Raw genomic sequence first — 19,562 nt, forward strand, 5'->3', positions numbered from 1 at the left:
TGCCAGGCTCCGCTGTCCATGGAATTCTCCAGGCAAGAATACTGGAGTGGGTTGCCATTGCCTGGGTCTCCTGAACCTGGGTCTCCTGCATTAGCGGGCAGATTGTTTACCATCTGAGCCAATCCACTATGAGTCCACAGCATGGGTGGAGAATGAAATGCCATATTTTTGTTTTCTCCAGAATCTCAGCCTGTACCTTAATCCATACAAGGTCACTTGCTTGCATCAATTCCCCCCTACCCCCCGACTTGGCCTCTAAAGTCCTCTGGTCTACTCTTTGTTCTTCATTCACCAAAATGTGAACTCATATCCCTTTTCTTAATTTTCCTTGGCAAAATAGAGACAGGATGAATTTTTTTTTTAAAAAAGGGATTTCATGAAATAAAGAGAAGTTAAAGGAGAAACAAAATCCAGGAAGTGAAGCATAAACCAATCTAGTTTCTATCACAAGAGATACCTGACCCAACCACAGCCATGACCAGGGCAGGCTGACTGAGGTTTTTGCCTGTGGGGCTGGAAATTTAGAGGATGTGAAATTTAACACTATAGTTCCAGAAAGTGATAAAATGTTAAGTGTTGTGAAATATATATACTGATAGCACATGTGCTTCTTCAGTGACACAGAAACAAAGGGATCTGACTCTTCATAGGAAGCTTCTAGAGGCCCATTATTAATGACACCCCCTTCGTGATTCATAGATGGAAAATGAAAGCTGGCTTGTCTGTGTGTTTTAGGGCTAGCCTGAAGCAGCCAAAATGCCAGTTAGAGCTCCGTGTCCTACCAGAGGTGACTCACTCCTCAGGCCCTGTACCTTTTCACCCTTGCCTTTCAGAGTTTCCACCTAGTACAACTTTGTGGCCACGTTATGGAGTCTCTTATTCCCTAACTTCAGTTTGCTTCTATCCAGCCAGCATCATCTTCCCTGCCTTCTCTGGCCTTGGCTTCTGGCCACATTGTTTCTTTCTTGTCCAAGACCAGGAAAGTTCCCTCTAGCCCCTTGAAATCCCTGTTCTTCTTCTCTTCTGTTAACCGTTAAAAAAAAAAAGGAAGGATAGTTAATTCATAATGTTATGTTAGTTTCAGGTGTATGGCCAAGTGATTCAGTTATATATATTCCCATTCTTTCTCAAGTTCTTTCCCAAGAAAGTTTATTACAGAATATTGAGTAGAGCTCCTTGTGCTATACAGTGGGTCCTTGTTGATGATCTATTTTTGTAAAAATCACTTAATTATTTATTTTTATTTTTGACTGTGCTGGGTCTTTGTGGCTACATTCAGGCTTCCTCTACTCGTGGCGAGTGGGGGCTACCCTCTAGTTGTGGTGTGCAGACTTCTCATGGTGGTAGCTTCTCTTGTTGTGGAGCAAAGTTCTAGCGCCCACAGTCTTCAGTAGTTACAGCTCTTGGGCTCTAGAGCATGGGCTCAGCAGCTGTGGTACATAGGCTTAGTTTTCCTGCAGCATGTGGGATTTTCCTGGACCAGAGATTGAACCCATGTCCCCTGCATTGCAAGGCAGATTCTTAACCTCTGGACCACCGGGGAAGCCCCAGATGATCTATTTTATACATAGTAGTGTGTATATGTTAATCCCAAACTCCTAATTTATTCCTCCTTACCATCCCCTTTGGTAATGATAGTTTGTTTTCTATGTCTGTGAGTCTATGTCTGTTTTGTAAATAAGTTCATTTATATATCTTTTTAATATTCCACATGTAAGTGATATCACAAAAGATTTTACTTCTTCTGTCTGACTTACTTCACTTAATATGGTAATCTCTAGATTCATCCATGCTACTGCAAATGACATTTCATTCTTTTTCAGGGCTGAGTAATATTCCATTATATATATTCAGCATATCTTCTTTATTCATTCACCTGTCAATGAACACTTAGTTGCTTCAGTGTTTTGGTTATTGTAAATAGTGCTGTTCTGAACATTTGAAACCCCACTTCTTAATTCTTGGTTTTGTTCAGAGTGACTTGTATCAACCCTAGGCTATGCCAGGACTCTGGTGATGAAAACGACAAATAACTGGTGACCCCTTATTTCCCAGAGTTGTGGGAATTTTACATTTGTAAACCCCAAAGTCTTACTTTAATTATACAATATCCTTTGCATCCACAGGAAGGAGGGAGGACGGAAATAAATGAGCATCTACTGTGTGCTAGGTACTTTCCCATCTAGCATGGTAACAGATGAGATCACGGAGGCCTAGACAGGCCCTTGTCCAACACCACATCACCATGGGATTTGAGCTGAGGTCTCTCAGATCCCAAAGCCTGGGCTCTTCCCTCATGCAGCAAACAAGAGCGTGCACAGATGCTCAAGGCTGTTGAGGGGTATTTGGTCACAGATGCAGGAAGATAGAGGGATAGAATGGGAGTGGACTCAGACAGTGGAGGAGGGAGTTGATGGAGAGGGAAGGTGACAGGCTAATGATGGAGGAGGGAGGTGATGGGAGGGTCAAAGGGTTCTGCTTTGACAAGGGATTTGGGATTCCAGGCAGGGAGCCTTTTTTTCCACACTATGCCTTGCTGGAAACACCTCACATCCCCGCATGCGATGAGCTCACCCTTCTGTTGGCACCGACTCACATCCTATCTTGGCCCTGGATGAGCCACACCAACATTTCTGCAGGAGGAATAAAGCAATAACAGGATTCTCATTTTTCTCCTTAAAATAATACCTCTCTGTTCTGCCAGCAAGCAGGGAACTGCTCCTGCCAGCAGTCCTGTGGGAAGCCTGTTCCCAGTCTTCCCAGACTAATCCCAGGCAGGATTAGTCTGATGCTGGCGTCCTAGGAGACCCCCAGCAGGTAAGGCAGCCCTCAGGTGACCTTGAGCTTCTGGCTGCGGATCCCTGCTATCTTTCTCAGTCCTGGGGGAGGTCATTTATCTCTGGGTCCCCATCCCTGGCTCTCCAGGGCAAAAGCATGCTGCTATAACCAGCATGGGCCACAGACTCCCCTAGCCAGTGGCTTCCCTGGCATGTCTTCAGGATCTCAGCGATTTCCTACAAGGAAAGGATCATTGGAAAAATCATTTTGAACAGGAAGAATTTAATTTTTCTGTACCAGGCTTTTTCCTCCTTAAAAAAGAGAGAGAGAGAGAGTCCTCACCTAAAGGCCTGAGCGCCTGGAAATTTCTTCTCTATGTCCACATTATACCCACTTCCTGGCTGCAGGGATGGAAGGACTCAGAGAATTCGGAGGATATTAAACAGATTCATAATGGACCCAGCAGTATAAACATGTCTCAAGTGCAGACAGGAGTGCCACAAGCTCCTCTTTGGTTTAATGTAAAACATACACCCATTGTGTCTGTGTTCCCATTTTACAAATAAACAAGGTGAGGAGATGGACTTCAAAATCGTCCCCAGGGAGCCAGGTGCCTTCGTTCCTTGTAATTTCCAGGCTTCTCCTGCCCACAAACAACTCAGAAAAGAACGCTTAATGTAGCCCTACAGATCACTGCCAAAAGGCAGAGCAAATGGGAGAGGCCCGGCCAAATGGTCTACAGCCAATCCCACCTTTCAGGGTGATGCCGCAAATGGCTGGGGGCACTGGGGCCTGCAGAGAGTGTTGCCAGCGGAATGTCCAGACAGCAGAGTATAGGCTAGATGGTTCATCAGGAGACAGGGGTTCAAATCCCATATCTGCCCCCACTGCCAGCCGGCTGTGCCCTTCCAGGCAACTGTACCTCTCTGCCCCAGCTGAGTTTCCTTACCAGTGTGATGGGGTGACAGTCCCAACCTGTGTATCTCACCGAATGATGGCGAGTCCCCCAAGAGACAATGGCTCATTATCCTTGGATAGGATGTAAATGATCCCATGGCCATCTTCCCATTTTTAGTCAAAATCTGTATTTCCTACCACTGCTTCTCTTAAACCCAGAGGCAGAGGTCCATGTCACTCTCAGAAAGTCTAAACACGCTGAAGCGTGATCACTGACTCAAGGGCCAACATGACTAATTTGGCCCCATAACTAGCGCAGTGTGGGGAAGACCAGCCAAACCAGTGAGCTGGCTGGATTGACTGGCAGGATCAGTCAAAATGCGCCACCTGATGGCTCCAGCAGGGGCACAGCCCCCATCTGGCCAGGGAGCCATCCAGAGGATGGACTGTATGGCCAAACGGCCTGGATCTTACTGGGTGAAATTCCCCAACCCTCCTATGTCCCGGATTCCTCATTTGCCAAATGGAAAATAATGGAAGGCCCCTTCAAAGGGGACTGTGGGAATGAAAATGATGTCCCATATGTGAAGAGCTTTGGACAGTGCCAGGTCCTCAGCAAGTGCTCTGCAAGTATAGCTATTCTTAGTGTCAAGGGAGCTCTGGGCTTTAACAGTGAAATGTTTCTAGAGAAGAAAAGAAATTCTTCAGTTGAGGAAACTGTGACTTGTAAATGGGACATGATCTGCTGAAAAAGTCACACCAGTTCAACTAGCATTTTTTGAAAAATGTATATATTTATTTATTTGACTGCATTGGATCCCAGTTGCAGCAAGTGGAGTCTGATCTAGTTCCCTGACTAGAGTTTGAACCTGGACCCCCTTCATTGGGAGCACAGAGTCTTAGCCCCTGAGCCACCAGGGAAGTTCTCAACTAGCATTTTGAATGACATTTTCCAGGCACCATGATCATAGTAACAAACACATGGTTAACATGTACTGATCCTTTCTCCATTCCAGGCACAGAGCTAAGCATATCTCAGGCTTTAATTAAATCTTCATTGCTACTCTGTGATGAAAACACCCTTAACCCCATTTTACAGAGGAGGAAGTTGAGGCTCAGAGAGGGAAGAGACTTTGCAGGTCAGTGGGATTAGCAGGGCTGCTATAGGTCTGGGATCTTGGGGGTCTGTGTTCTTTTTCCCCAGAACACCCACCAACCCTTCATCCAGGCCCAGCACCTGGTTCTTGACTCTAGGTCCAGACTCCAGTTCTTTCTGTGTTGCTCCCTGTGGCTTTTTTCTCTCCAGGCTCCCCAGGGCCTGGGTGCACCGGCTCACCCAATGTGAGAACAGAGACAGGAAGGCTTTGAGCCTCAGCCTCCCCGCTGGATCTCCTGTCCAGGTGGGCGTCAGAGAGTCTCTCCAAATGTCCTCATTCAACACTCCATATTTTATGGTGCTTGGTGAGTGCTTGGAGCAGTTTTTCTCCCCCAGGTTTTTGGCCATGTTGTTTTCTAAGGCTCTAAAGATTCTCTGTTTTCAGACAATAAATTACAAGCGTCTAAGTCGTCCAGAGATGTGGAAAGGGAGAAACTCAGTAACACCGAGGCCAGAGGAAGCTTTGGACCTTACCCAAGAGTTCCTGGCATCCTGGTTCACCTGTCCCCTAAGGTATCTACTCTCCTACTTCTCTGACCAGCTGGCGTGTAAATTATCCCCCAGTTCTTCCCAAGAACAATAGAAAAGCAAGGTATGGGGAATCAGAGAGAGACAAAGGAAGACCTGGGGAAGAGATCATTTCTCCTAACTCGTGATTGCTTTAGAGTTTAAAGCAGCACCTAGCACCTTCAGTTCAGTTCAGTCGCTCAGTCATGACCGACTCTTTGCGACCCCTTAGATCAGGCAAAAGGGGCCCCTGAACTGTGTGCTCAGCTTTCTCCAGCCACACCCTTCTCCATGGGGGAGAGCAGTGGGCAGGGCCAAGGGGGTGTGCTCATTGGTGTCAATGCTCCCCTTCTACACCACGGTGGGCGTACCTGACACCTGAGTCCAAGGTACTCTCCCAGGATTGGCACAGGCTTCTTCCCCAAATCCACTCTCCCAAGACTCTCTCAGAGTGTGAACCTCTATGTTCCCAGCTTTTGCAGTGTGTGTGTGTAGGTTAGAGGTTGGCACTAGGCTGTCCTCAAGCATCTTCATGAAGCTCTCACTGTGCAGGATGGAGCCTTGGTGGGAAAGGAAAGGGGCTGCGGGCTGTGGACTGTGGCTGGCTTCCCCATGCTGTGGTGTTCCAAGTTCCACTCCAAGGAATCCAGGAACTCTGAAAGCAGACACAGCTTTCCAGGTTACGATATTATATTAAATGTTAGGATGAAATATTTGTCAAGGTTGGACGATGAAACATATTTCATTTAAGAGTTTGTTAGACTTGATTTTTAACTCAAGGATTTAGACACACGCAGATGAGCCGGCATCTGTATTGTGGCTCCAGGCTCCACTGTAGCTGTGGGGGGGGGCCGGGTCCCCTCCTAGTCTGTGAGCTAGGGCTGATCATTTTCACTTTCAAATGAAGACTCTGAGGCTCAAGGAAACTAAGACACCGGCTTGAGTCTGCATAGCTGGAAAGCGGCAGAACCTAGACATGAAATCAAACCCCTCAATCCCATGTCTGGCTCTTCCTACTCCCTGAACCCACTTCCTGCCATGGGGAGCCTCTTCTCTTTTCGGAGGTTGTGTCTTGCTCCTCAGTGGGTGCCCAGGCCGTGGTGAGCCAGGTGGAAGGGGGCACTTGGAGGTTGCAGACTCACCCCAGCAGAGGAAGCTGTAAACTGGGGTCAAGCAACTGGAGTGCCTACTTAGAAGAAAGAAAAATGAGAACCTTGTGGCCTGTCAGATTGGCAGGTCCCCGGCAGCTCCTATTTCAAAACCATAACCTCATCAGGCTCCCCCTCCGCCCTCCCTAAAGTCTCCCCTCTCCCAACTCACCGAGAGTTTTCCATTGTGGAGAAGGGAAGAAATGCGTCTCTAATCCTCTTTGTTCCATGATTTCATCTCCTCTCTCTCCTCCCTGGGGACCCCAGGCAAACAGTTGGGGGAGGGAAGGTAGGGCAGGGAGGGGAGCCAACACTCTTTTCAGGGTCTGGGGGGAACACTCTGGGCTTTGGGCAGAAGGGAGGGAAGCTGGAAGGGATAGTCCATCCCCTCCCCCAGCTGCCAACAAAAGTTGGAAACCTGGGAGACTTCCAGGAGGTCACCCTCCCCTTCCCTCCGCCCCAGCCCATGAGCCACTGAGTTCACCTCTTTGACTCTGTCCCCAGCGATCCATCATGAACTTGCTCCTTGCCTGAGCATGAGCCTCATCCTTCCTTACCAGATTTTGCAACAGCTGCTCGAGTAGCCTCCCAGACTTCAGTGCAGTCTGCCTTGGGTCCACCCTCCAGTCAGCTGCCCAAGTGAGCCTCAGAGGCTCCATATAACTCCCAGGATAAAGCCCAAGCTCTCAGGTGATACTAACAAAGAGACCTCCTGTCCCCTGCATCCTCTCCAGCCTCAGTTGTCAGTGTCCTACCACCTTTTTCTTTTTTTAAGTCATCTATTTACCTCTCACTCGCTAAGTCTCTTGAAGAAAGGATCTTCTCTATACTTTTAAGTGTTTGCTTTCCCAGACCCTAGCAAAGCTCTTGGCCAGTCAGCCTTATCCTCTCATTCAAGGAAGCCAGGCAAGCTCTCTACTCCCAGACCCTGTCTCTCATTTACCTGCTCCCTGTCTTTTCCTACTGCCTGACCTGACCCCACAGCAGAGCCCTTCTTTTCTTCTGTTTGAAGATGGCAAACGAGGGAATTCCATGGTGATCCAGTGGGTAAGACTTGGTGCTTTCATTGTGAGGACCCAAGTTGGACCCCTGGTCGGGGAATTAAGATCCCTCAAGCTGGGCTATGTGGCAAAAAAAAAAAAAGGCAAATTAATACACGCATACCAACTTTTGTTGTTGTTGTTCAGTCACTAAGTCGTGTCTGACTCTTTATGACCCTAGAACTGTGGCATGCCAGGCTTTCCTGTCCTCAAACTCATGTCTATTGAGTTGGTGATGCCATCCAACCAGCTCATCCTCTGTCACCCCCTTCTCCTCCTGCCCCCAATCTTCCCCAGCATCAGGGTCTTTTCCGATGTGTTGGCTGTTTGCATCAAGTAGCCAAAGTATTGGAGCTTCAGCTTCAGCATCAGTCCTTCCAATAAATATTCAGGACTGACTTCCTTTAGAATTGACTGGTTTGATCTCCTTGCTGTCCAAGGGACTCTGAAGAGTCTTCTCCAGCACTACAGTTCAAAAGCATCAATTCTTTGGCGCTCAGCCTTCTTTATGGTCCAACTCTCACATCTGTACATAGCTTTTATATGGATCTTTGTCAGCAAAGTGATGTCTCTGCATTTTAATATGCTGTCTAGGTTTGTCACAGCTTTTCTTCCAAGGAGCAAGCATCTTTTGATTTCATGGCTGCAGTCACCATCTGCAGTGATTTTGGAGCCCAAGAAAAGAAACTCTGTCACTGTTTCCACTTTTTCCCCATCTGTTTGCCATGAAGTGATGGGAACAGATGCCGTGATCTTAGTTTTTTGAATGTTGAGTTTTAAGCCAGCTTTTTTAATTCTCCTCTTCCACCCTCAATAAGAGGCTTTTTAGTTCCTTTTCGCTTTCTGCCATTAGAGTGGTATCATCTTCATATCTAAGGTTGTTGAAATTTCTCCCAGCAATCTTGATTCCACTTGTGCTTCATCCAGACCAGCATTTTGCATGATGTACTCTGCATATAAGTTAAATAAGCAGGGTGACAATATACAATCTTGTCATAGTCTGTTTCCAATTTTGAACCAGTCCATTGTTCCATGTCCAGTTCTAACTTTTGCTTCTTGTCCTGCTCACAGGTTTCTCAGGAGGCAGGTAAGGTGGTCTGGTATTCCCATCTCTTTAAGAATTTTCCAGTTTGTTGTGAGTCAAAGGCTTTAACATAGTCAATGAAGCAGAAATAGATGTTTTTCTGGAATTCCCTTGCTTTCTCTATGATCCAATGGATATTGGCAATTTGATACCTGGTTCCTCTGCCTTTTCTAAATTCAGCCTGTGCATCTAGACTTACTTGGTTCATATACTGCTGAAGCCTAGCTTGAAGGATTTTGAGCATTACCTTGCTAGCATGTGAAATGAGTGCAATTGTATGGTAATTTGAACATTCTTCAGCACTGCTTTTTTTGGGATTGGAATGACAACGGACATTTTTCAATCTTGTGGTCACTGCTGAATTTTCCAAATTTGCTGGCATGTTGCATGCAGCACTTTATCAACATGATCTTTTAGATTTGAAATAGCTTAGCTGCAATTCCATCACCTCCATTAGCTTTGTTCATAGTAAAGAATGCTTGCCAAGGCCCACTTGACTTCACACTCCAGGCTGACGCAACCCTACTCTCACCCCATGTAAGGAACCATCCCTTCAGGGAGTGAGCAAGAGGTCTTGTTGCTTGTTTTCATTCCTCCGCTGCTGCAATAGGGGCTCCCATAAAGTCTTGCCTGAATTTACTGTCTGGCCTCTATCCAGTTTCTGTTGATTGAGGAAGGTCAAGGAGTGCCACTGGTTGGTGATAGGAACACATATCAGAGGTTAGTGCAAGTCACCCTTCAAGCAACGTCTTCACTCAGGCCAGCTAAGTCTGATGATTCATTCATTTATCAAATGTCTATTAAATGCTAGTCTGGGTATAAGGTAGCAATAAAGATGAGTAAGACACAGTTCTTACCCTCAGGGGACTGACCTCCTGGTAGGAAAGTAATTAACTGTCTGTTTCGTTCAGGTAACAGAAGGATCTAGCCCTTTCCTTTCGTCTCTCCAGAACCACCTTCCTCTAGAATATTCTAGAATATTCAGGGAGGGAGTGCTGTCTCCTTTGGGTCCTGGGTCATTCAGTTCTCTGTGTATCTTCCATCTCGGCTCTCCCCTGGCTCCACCTCCCTGAACTTGCCCAGTTTTCTCTGGGGCCTTGTACAACTTGTTGCTGGTCATCAGAGCTCCCCTAACGTAGGTCTGTGTGTGTTTTACAGATTTTCACTCCAGGTTTAAGATAATATGGGGTTTCCAGACAGGTAGCCACTTGAAATTGAAAATTATCTATTGCTAGACCAGGTGTCAACAAACTTTCTCTGTTAAGGGCCAAATAATAAATATTTGAGGCTTGTGGACCAACAAGCAAAGTCAAGCATATTATATATATGCTTATATTAACAACAGAGGAAACGAAGTTCCATAAATTTTTCACTAATGAAATTCAAAGTGTAGTAATAATAGAATACATTTCTTTGTAATACAGATTTACTAAGGAGGCAGACAGGCTTCCCAGGTGTTGCTAGTGGTAAAATATCTGCCTGCCAATGCAGGAGACTTAAAGAGATGCAGGTTTGATCCCCGGGTTAGGAAGATCACCTAGAGGAGGGCATGGCAACCTACTCCAGTGTGAGAATCCCATGGACCAAGGAGCCTGGCAGACTATAGTCCATAGGGTCTCAAAGGGACTTGACTGAAGCAACTTAGCACACAGGCACACAAGGAGACAAATGGAATTATTTTGGGAGCTATAACATTTTGCTTAATTGGTTCAAAGTTAGTGTTCCTTATCATCAAATTGACTGCAAATGAGCATCTGTGAAAAACAGTTTTAGCTCATAAGCCTTACAAATACAGATGGTAGGTCCAAATACCCATGGACCATAGGTTGTGACCCTGGCCTTGACATTCATCAGCCATTCCCTGCCTCCCTCACTACTTTCAGATGTAGACATTGGTCTGTCTTCAAGTTGTCTCTTCCAGACCTTTCCTCCCATCTCCTCTCCACCTACCCCCAGGACCCCATCCTGAAGTGTTTCCTTATTATTCAGAATGTTTAAATCTTGTTAGGTTAAATCTTTCCTATCTATCAGCAAGCTACATTAGGAAGACAAATCTAACCTGCTGTCTGTTACTGTACAGTCTAGGAGCTAAAAATAGATGTGTATTTTAACAGCATTTTTGGGGAGGGGGCTTCCTGGGTGGCTCAGACAGTAAATAATCTGCCTGCAATACAGAGACCTGGGTTCAATCCCTGGGTCAGAAAGATCCCTTGGAGAAGGGAATGGCTACCCACTCCAGTATTCTTGCCTGGAGAATTCCATAGACTGAGGAGCCTGGTGGGCTACAGTTTGTGGGGTTTTAAAGAGTCCAACATGACTGAACAACTAACACTTTAACAGCCTTATTGGGGTATCATTCATATACCATATAATTCACCCATTTGAAGTGTATGTATAGTCACAGATACTTGCAGCCATCACCACGGTCAATTTTAGAATATTTGCATCACTACAAAAAGAAGCCCTATACTCTTTCACTGTCATTTCCTTCCCCCCAAATCTCCCATTTCTCTAGTCCTAGGCGATCATTAATCTACTTTCTGTCCCTATTAAGAATAGTTTTTACATTTTAAAGTGTTTTTTCTTCAAGTCAAAAAAGATTTCATGACATGTGAAAATTACATGGATTCAAATTTTTATGTTCATCAGTAAAGTTTTATTGGCACACAACCAGTCATTTGTTTATATAATTGTCTGAAAATCCCATGGACAGAGGAGCCTGGTAGGCTGCAGTCCATGGGGCCGCTATGAGTGTGACACGACTGAGCGACTTCACTTTCACGCATTGGAGAAGGAAATGGCAGCCCACTCCAGTGTTCTTACCTGGAGAATCCCAGGGATGGGGGAGCCTGGTGGGCTGCCCTCTATGGGGTCGCACAGAGTCGGACACGACTGAAGCGACTTAGAAGCAGCAGCAGCAGCAGAGCTGCTTTCTGTGCTAGGAGGGCAGAGCAGTTGCACCAAAGACTCTGTGGCTCATAAGCCTACAGTATTTACTAGCTGGCCCTTGGCAGAAAAGCTTGCTTTCTCACCTCAAATGTGGGCTATGCCCTGAGTGGGGGTTAGGGAGGTGAGGGTGAGGCCTCATGTCTTGGGCAGAGTGGCTGCCTCCCCTGTGTTCCAGGGGGAGAGGAAAACAGTGCTTCAGAGGGCCAGATCCAGCCAACCTGGCTCTTCAGAGAGAACTTTCCACCTCTTCTTCCTCTGTATTATGAAAAATAACAAATGTACAGAAAAATGGAAAGACTAGTACAACTAGTATCCCACCACTTGGACCTGAGAGCAGCCAGCATTTTGCCACATTCACTGTCTTTGTTTTCTCTCTCTAGATAGTTTGTTGTTCTTGAGTTGCCAAGTTGTATCCAACTCTTTTGTGACCCCGTGGACTGTAGTCTCCCAGGCTCCTCTGTCCTTGGGATTCTCCAAGCAAGAATACTGGAGTGGGTTGCCATTTCCTTCTCCAGGGGATCTTCCTGACTCAGGGATTGAATCTGAGTCTCCTGCATTGAGGCTGATTCTTTCCCACTGAGCCACCAGGGAAACCCATCTCTAGATAGCTAGATAGATTTTAAATAATTTGGGTGTACAGTTCTATGAGTTTTAGCACATATATTGATTTGTATAACCACATTGCAATCAGGATACACAACAGTCCCATCACCTCAAACCCCGCCCCCTGGCATTACCCCTGAATAGATATCCCCTTCCTCCATTGATAACCTCTGGCAGTCACTGATTCGTCCATACAGTTTTGTCTTTTTGAGAATATTGTGTCAATGGAAACATGCACTATGTGACTTTTTGAAACTGGCTTCTGGCACTCAGCATAGTATCTTTGAGCTTATCCAAGTGTTCGAGTATGTCAGTAGCTTTTTCCTTTTTATTGCTGAATAGTCCTCCATTGTATGGATGTACCACACTTTGTTTATTCATTCACCTCCTGAAGGATAGTTGGGTTGTTTCTAGGGTTTGGCAGTCAGGAATGGAGCTGCTAGAAACATCTTGTGAAGGTTTACTTGTGAACAAAAGATTTCCTTTCTCTAAGGTAGAAACCTAGAGTAGAAGCTGGGGTGCAGTTGTCAGACTGGTCATATGTTAAGTGTATGTTTAACTTTGGGCCTCCCCGGTGGCTCAGCAGTAAAGAAGCCCCCTGCAAGGCAGGACATGTAGGAGATGAGGGTTCCATCCCTGGGACAAGAAGATCCCCTGGAGAAGGGCATGACAACCTACTCCAGTATTCTTGTCTGGGGAAGTCCCATGGACAGAGGAACCTGGAGTGCTATGGTCCACAGGGTTGCAAAGAGATGGACATGACTGAAGTGACTGAACACAAGCACATATCTCGTATAGATACACCTCCCCGCAAAAAAAAGAAAGAAAAATTGTTTTATCCTTGTGATGAGAACTTTTAGGCTCTGTTCTCTCAGCAATATTCAAAAATATCACACAGCGGTATTAACTTTAGTTATAAACTTGTACATTTTCATACTCTTATTTTTAGATTTATCACTATTTTTAGAATCAGAGCTCTGAATTGAAGTTCATGGGGGATAACCTGTTCTGAGGTTATGTTCTGAGGCCTGTTCTGTACCAGCTCTGACCAAGAGAAGTAGTGCTTAGTTGCTCGGTCATGCCTAATTCTTTGCAACCCCATGGACTGTAGCCCACCAGGCTCCTCCGTTCATGGGAATTCTCCAGGCAAGAATACTGAAGTGGGTTGCCATGCTCTCCTCCAGAGGATCTTCCCAACTCAGGGATCAAATCCAGATCTCCTGCATAGCAGGTGGATTCTTTACTGACTGAGCTACCAGGGAAGCCCCTCATATTTTCAGGATTTAGCTGGTAAAGGGTAGCACTTATGCATGGGTAATTTTCTAGAAAATAAGGCTTTTGGCATCTAAACCTCCAGTGCATAACAAACTTCCTATTATCTAATGCCCACCCCACCCCAACTCAGTCATCACTGTTTCTATGGTAACTGACAGGGAAATAGTAGCCTGCCAAATGGCTTTTGTAAGTTTTACAGTAGCCACATGAAAAAAGGAAGACTAAACTGGTGAAATTAATTTTAATAAGATATTTTATTGAACCCAATAGATTTAAAGTATTGTTATTTCAATGTGTAAACAATAAAATAAATTATTAATGAGATATTAGGTATCCTGTCTCTCTCCTTAGTCTCTGAATTGGTATGTATTTGATGCAGCACCTCCTGATTCAGACTAGCCACGTTTCAGGTCCCCAGTAGTCACAATGGCCAGAGGTATGGCTTTGTTGCTGGGATTCCCTGGTGGCTCAGAAGTAAAGAATCCACCTGCTGCACGGAAGACCTGGATTCGATCCTTGGATAGGGGAGATCCCCTTGGAGAAGAGAATGACACCCTACTCCAGTATTCTTGCCTGGAAAATTCCACAGACAGAGGAGCCTGGCAGGCTACAGTCTATGGAGTCACAAAGAATCAGGCACGACTGAGCAACTGACACATTTTACACCAGTTCGTTGCTACAATCTACACAAGTCTCCCTGTGTCCCTTGTATGAGTGGATCTCGGTTGCCCACAGTGGGCAACATATTGTGTGTGACACATCCTTCAGGGACCCCTTTCTCTTCCCTAGCTCAGTCTTCTCTCCCCTACTGGTACTTCCTGGCCTTACTTCCCAAATTAACCATTTGCCCTCAAAGCCTTGTTCTAGGGTCTGCTTCTGGGCGAACAAGGCCCCAAACAGGGGCATCTTTCATTCTCCACGTTAGTGGAGCCAGGAAGAAAAGGAAGTGCTTTTCTTCCCATTCCATAGACGGGATGTTGGGGTGCAAAGCTGACCTGAGGCTTGCCGACAGTCCCCCAGCAAGCCCAGAGCAGAACCTAGTGCGGGAGATAAATGTTCTCTCCTGCCTGCTTCAACCACCCTGGATTTTTTATTTATCTATTTTAAACAAGGAGAATAGTGTTCCCGTGGTGGCGGGGAGCTGGGTTTGTTTCTTGTCCTGTGTCCCATCTTGTTGCCTCACAGGGTAGACAGTTCAGCTTCAGGCAGGCCCTGCCCCTGGGTGAGACCCGGTGGAGGCTGAGATGCTCAGAGGACCAGCAGCAGCTGAGAGGAGATGGGGTCCCTTGAAGGGCATGATGGGAGGAATGCCCCTGGGTCCCTCCCAGCCTCATATATCCAGCAAGAGGAGCAGACTAGATCTCCTGGAAGGGGGGAAAAGAAAGGAAAAAAAAAAAGTCTTCCATCTGTTGAGTATTAACCTCTGAACCATTTAACCAAACATTGGCTTCTCTTGTCATTTGATAAGGTGTATCCAGCCAAGGGAGATGAGAAAATTGGGAGGTTATTCTTTTAAATTACATCAGCAGGGGGTTTGTTCCTGCCGCAGAGCTCGGAGGGTCCCGTCTGAAGCATCACATCACCACCAGCACACTCAAGGACAGATTTGAGTGCTTTCCTCTGCCTGGGCGTTCAGGCATTCACAGGGATTTTAAAAAAAGCAAGAGGGATTTGAAAATAAAGCCCGTGCACGGCAGGCTGTCTGCCCTGAGCCAGCACTGCAGCGAGGGTGATTACGGAGGAAGGAATGGTTTGTGTCACCGTCAACACAGAAATGTCCGACGGCTTTTCTGCAGAGACAACACCTCTCAGCCTTCCAGAGACTCTGTGTGCAGACTTCCGGAGCTGTCGGGGACCTCCAAGGCCATCCCACCCGCCCCAGCCTGTCTTGAGTCAAGTTTCTCGGTTGGATGGGCCAGCAGGCAGTCTGGACAGATAGGGACCTTCAGGGCTGGCCAGCCAGCTTCTGTGGGGAGATCTGACCCATGGAGAGGACATCAGGCCCTGTTCAGAAAGGCGGGAGCCCAGGCTTTAGCTCTTGTCTCTGGTCTAACTCTTCCTTCTGTCCTTCTTGACTGCCAACTCACAACAGCAGGTTATCTCCCCAGGCCTCACCCAGGTCTCCTGGGAAGTGAGCTGAGCACCAGAGGGAGTCAGGAGTCTGTCACAGAAGGCTCTCATGACCCTGAAATAGTCCTTTCTCTCTGGACCTCAGTTTCCCTGTGGATCAAAGGAGCTGGAAGAACTAGTCTCTGAGTCCTTGTCAACCCTGCCATGTGGTGATGTTTGTTCACAGGATTCCTCCAACAGAGAGGAAACACACACGTTCTGTTTCTCCCAGTGACTCACAGCGTCAGTCAGAAGTCTTCTCTGCCATCTTTTCACTGAAGCATCACTCCTTTTCCTTTCTCTGGTCCTCTCCCTTTGGTTGGCAGAACTAATGAGGTCTCACCTGCCTCCTCCCCTGGACTCACGAGTCTTGTCTCTCTTTTGCCACTTTTTCCCTGGGGAAAGAGAGAGCTATTCATTCTTCCTAAGCACTGACTAAGCTGGGCTGGGCTCTTTCACATTTAATTTAGCTCATTTAATTTTCACAGCAGCTCAGAGTCACAGATGAGTCTCATTTCAGACGAGGAAACCGAGGCTTAGAAACTATGGTTTGGGGGATTTCCCTGGTCATTCAGTGGCTAAGACTAAGTGCTCCCAGTGCAGGAGGACTGAGTTTGGTCCTCGGTCAGAGAACTAGATCCCACATGCTGCAATGAAGATCGAGGATCCTGCGTGCTGCAACCAAGACTTGGCACAGACAAATTAAAAAAAAAAAAAAAAAGAAAGAAACCGTGACTTGGCAAGCTCCCACCCAGAAAGAGGTGGAGCCAGGATTCAGACCAGGTGTGTTTGACGCAGAAGGCCAGATTCTCTCCACTGCACCATACAACACTTTCTCCTTTTAAAAGATGTATTTATTTTCGGCTGTGCTGGGTCTTTGTTGCTGCATGCAGGCTTTCTCTAGCTGCGGTGAGTGGGAGTTCCTCTGTGTTGAGGTGCATGGGTCTCATTGTGGTGGCTTCTCTTGCTGTGGAGAATGGGCTCTGGGGCTGTACCAGCTCTGTTGCCCTGCGGCATGTGGAATCTTCTGGACCAGCAATAGAACCCATGTTCCCTCCATTGGCAGGCAGATTTTTAACCACTAGACCACCAGGGAAGTCCCATATGACACCTTCCGGTGTCACTTAGCCATCTGGGTCCTTCCTGGGCAAGGTTCCATGTGCCTTGAGGACAGTGAGGCAGAATGGCAGAGCAGGCAAACATGGGACCTTGCTCTGAAGACCTAAGTCCCTGGCACACAGTGGAAGGGGAAGGGGTGTGCTCAAGTCTCAGAAACAGAACTGTGACAGTGGTGAACTTGAGCCTCAGGCTCTCTACATGTGACTTTACATCCATTTCATTCCCCATCTCAGGTCACGGCCAGCTTCATGACCAATTTGGCTTGCCAGAGAAGGCTCTAGAATGAGTCCCACACAACAACCCAAAATGACACAAGGCCAAGTATCATATTTCCCAACACATAGTAGCTATGTGACCTGGGGTATATTCTTCCAACAATCAGAACTTTGGTTTCCTCATCTATATAATGGGCATAAGATCCCCCACCGGCAGCAACGTGAAAAGAGCCACCTTAGTGGCTCTGACGGAGAAGGCAATGGCAAGCCACTCCAGTACTCTTACCTAGAAAATCCCATGGATGGAGGAGCCTGGTAGGCTGAGTCCATGGGGTCACTCAGTCGGACACGACTGAGAGACCTCACTTTCACTTTTCACTTTCACGCATTGGAGAAGGAAATGGCAACCCACTCCAGTGTTCTTGCCTGGAGAATCCCAGGGACGGGGGAACCTGGTGGGCTGCCAGCTATGGGGTCACACAGAGTCGGACACGACTGAAGCGACTTAGCAGCAGCAGCAGCAGCAGTGGCTCTGATGTAAAATATACCATCTTTCTTCCTCTCTCACAACCCCCATCACAAGGACACCTGTAGCCTATGCCTGGCAGGTTATCTTTTGGATGGAAATTAGTCCCCATTCTTTGGGAAATGTTTGGAGTTTGCTGAATATTTCCACACCTTATATTCTTTATTTTATTTATTTTTTTGGCCATGCCATGCATTGTGTGGGATATGAGTTCCCCAACCAGGGTTCAAACCCACACCCCCTGCACTGGGAGTGCAGAGCCTTAATCCCTGGACAGCCAGGGAAGTCCCCACACCTTAACTTCTTTAGTTTTCCCAACTGACCTTTCAGAGGGCAGGGCTGCCTTTGCCCTTGGCCCCAGTTTACAGGTGGGGAAAGCGGGGCTGCACTTTTATGGCTCCCAGCTGGCTGAGGGGTTGCGGTGACTTTCAGAGCCCTCTGCTGATAGCGCTCTGTCTTCTTGTCATTTGGAGAGAGTAGATCTGTAAGGGCAGCCAGCTGCGGCCCAGATGTAGAGGCCTGGCTGGTTGCAAAGAAGGTGGGTGGGTGGGGACACCCTCTCATTTCCTCCCCCTGAAGACAAATGGCTCAGGGGCCATGGAGGCCCTGTCAGCTATGGCTGCCTTGGGAGCCTCCCCGGAGCCCCCGTGAGGCGGGCACTGTGATTATCCTGAAAACAGTTCCTATATGTGAGGTGGCTACTTGAAGGATGAACTGAGAGGGCAGGGGCTCAGCTGCCTGCCCTTCCCTTCACAGGGGCCACAGGTTCAATCCCTGGTAGCAGAACTAAAATCCCACATGCCTTGCAGCTCAGCCAAAAGTAAAACGTTTGTTCCTAAGGGCCTTCATTCTGGCCTGGGCAAAGGCAGGCATGCTAAATTAGGGTGCCATCTTGGCCAGCATTTTGTTTGGCTAGTTTTTTTTTTTTTTTTTTATTGGCCTGGAGGTGGGGATGGTGGCAGCATTTTGAACTCTTTTTCCTCTGGCCATAGAGTGAGTAGACACACACACACATAGAGAAAACATGCAAACAATGCACACACTTATGCACCTGTACACATGTGCACACACACATACGCATCCACACCTCCCAGGAGAGACCATGGGGCTCCTTTAAGCCCCTCAGGGGCAGAGGGAAGGAAGCTGGGTGTCATATATCTTTTCTCTCTGAGCAGGCAGTGTCCTCTGCCCGAAGCGGGGGTGGGGTGGTCGGCAGCCTTGAACTGGCCTCGGGGAAGGAGCCCCTCTGGCCCATATTTCACAGACACCCCAGACAGAGGCCGCTGTCAGGAGCGCTGTCTAATTTCCTCCGCTGCCTGCTGGCCCAGATCCCCCCACAAAGAGGGCCATTGTATCGTCCTCCCACCCCTGGCATCTGCTCTGCAGAGATCCGACGTGGGGAGGGGATTGCTCAGAGGGGATTTTCGGGATGAAGGCACTTCATCCTGAGCTGCAGCCCACAGAAGGGCCACAAATTTTTTTTAAAGCTTTTTATTTATATTTTTGGCTCCCCTGAGTCTTCGTTGCTGTGTGTAACTTGTTGCAGTGATCAGGGGCTACTCTCCAGTTGCGGTGTGAGGTATCTCATTGCAGTGGCTTCTCTTGTTGCAGAGAATGGGCTGTAGGGTGCTCAGGCTTCAGTAGTTGTGGCTCATGGGCTCAGTTGCTCCACGGCAGGTAGAATCTTCCTGGCCCAGGGATGGAACCCATGTCCCTCGCACTGGCAAGTGCGTTTTTAACCACTGGACCACCAGCGAAGTCCAGCCACAAATTCTTGGGCAGAGAGAACCTAGTCCTGGCTGAGAGGTCCCTAGCCTCACAGGCCTCAGCCTCTGCAGCATCCTCCCAGGCACCCCACTTCCACATGCTCCGCCATAAGCCTCTGGAATAGCTGCTCCTCAGGCCTTTTCCCTGTAGAAATAGAAGAAAACTCTGTCTAGAACATGGTGTGTGTGTGTGTGTGTGTGTGTGTGATGTTGGGGAGGGGAGGTGAAGCTGGGGGAAGGAAGGTGGTAAGGAGTAAGAGATTTCTCCTCCAGCAATGCAGAGCATATTAGAAGAAAAGAGTCTGAAGAGAGCCTGGTCCCACCAGACCGGCAGCTGGCCAGCTCAGATACAGGTCTGTAGCTCCCTGGCCAGGTGTGCTGGGTGCCTTA

The 19,562-nt window shown here is 47.5% G+C and overlaps 1 long non-coding RNA gene across 1 annotated transcript in view; it reads left to right on the plus strand.

The window, feature by feature from the left end:
- Positions 1 to 1,712: 1,712 nt before the first annotated feature.
- The window catches only part of LOC148774753 (uncharacterized), a 33,423-nt gene continuing 15,573 nt past the window's right edge, over positions 1,713 to 19,562 (plus strand). The window contains exons 1-2 of the long non-coding RNA XR_016035546.1: positions 1,713 to 5,136; positions 5,217 to 5,344. This is a non-coding gene — a long non-coding RNA (uncharacterized LOC148774753). The remainder of the gene's footprint in view (positions 5,137 to 5,216; positions 5,345 to 19,562) is intronic.

Source organism: Moschus berezovskii, chromosome 20 (assembly GCF_049115385.1).
Source record: "Moschus berezovskii isolate FMDL1 chromosome 20, NW_MosBer_1.0, whole genome shotgun sequence".
NCBI classification, from domain to species: Eukaryota; Metazoa; Chordata; class Mammalia; order Artiodactyla; family Moschidae; genus Moschus; species Moschus berezovskii.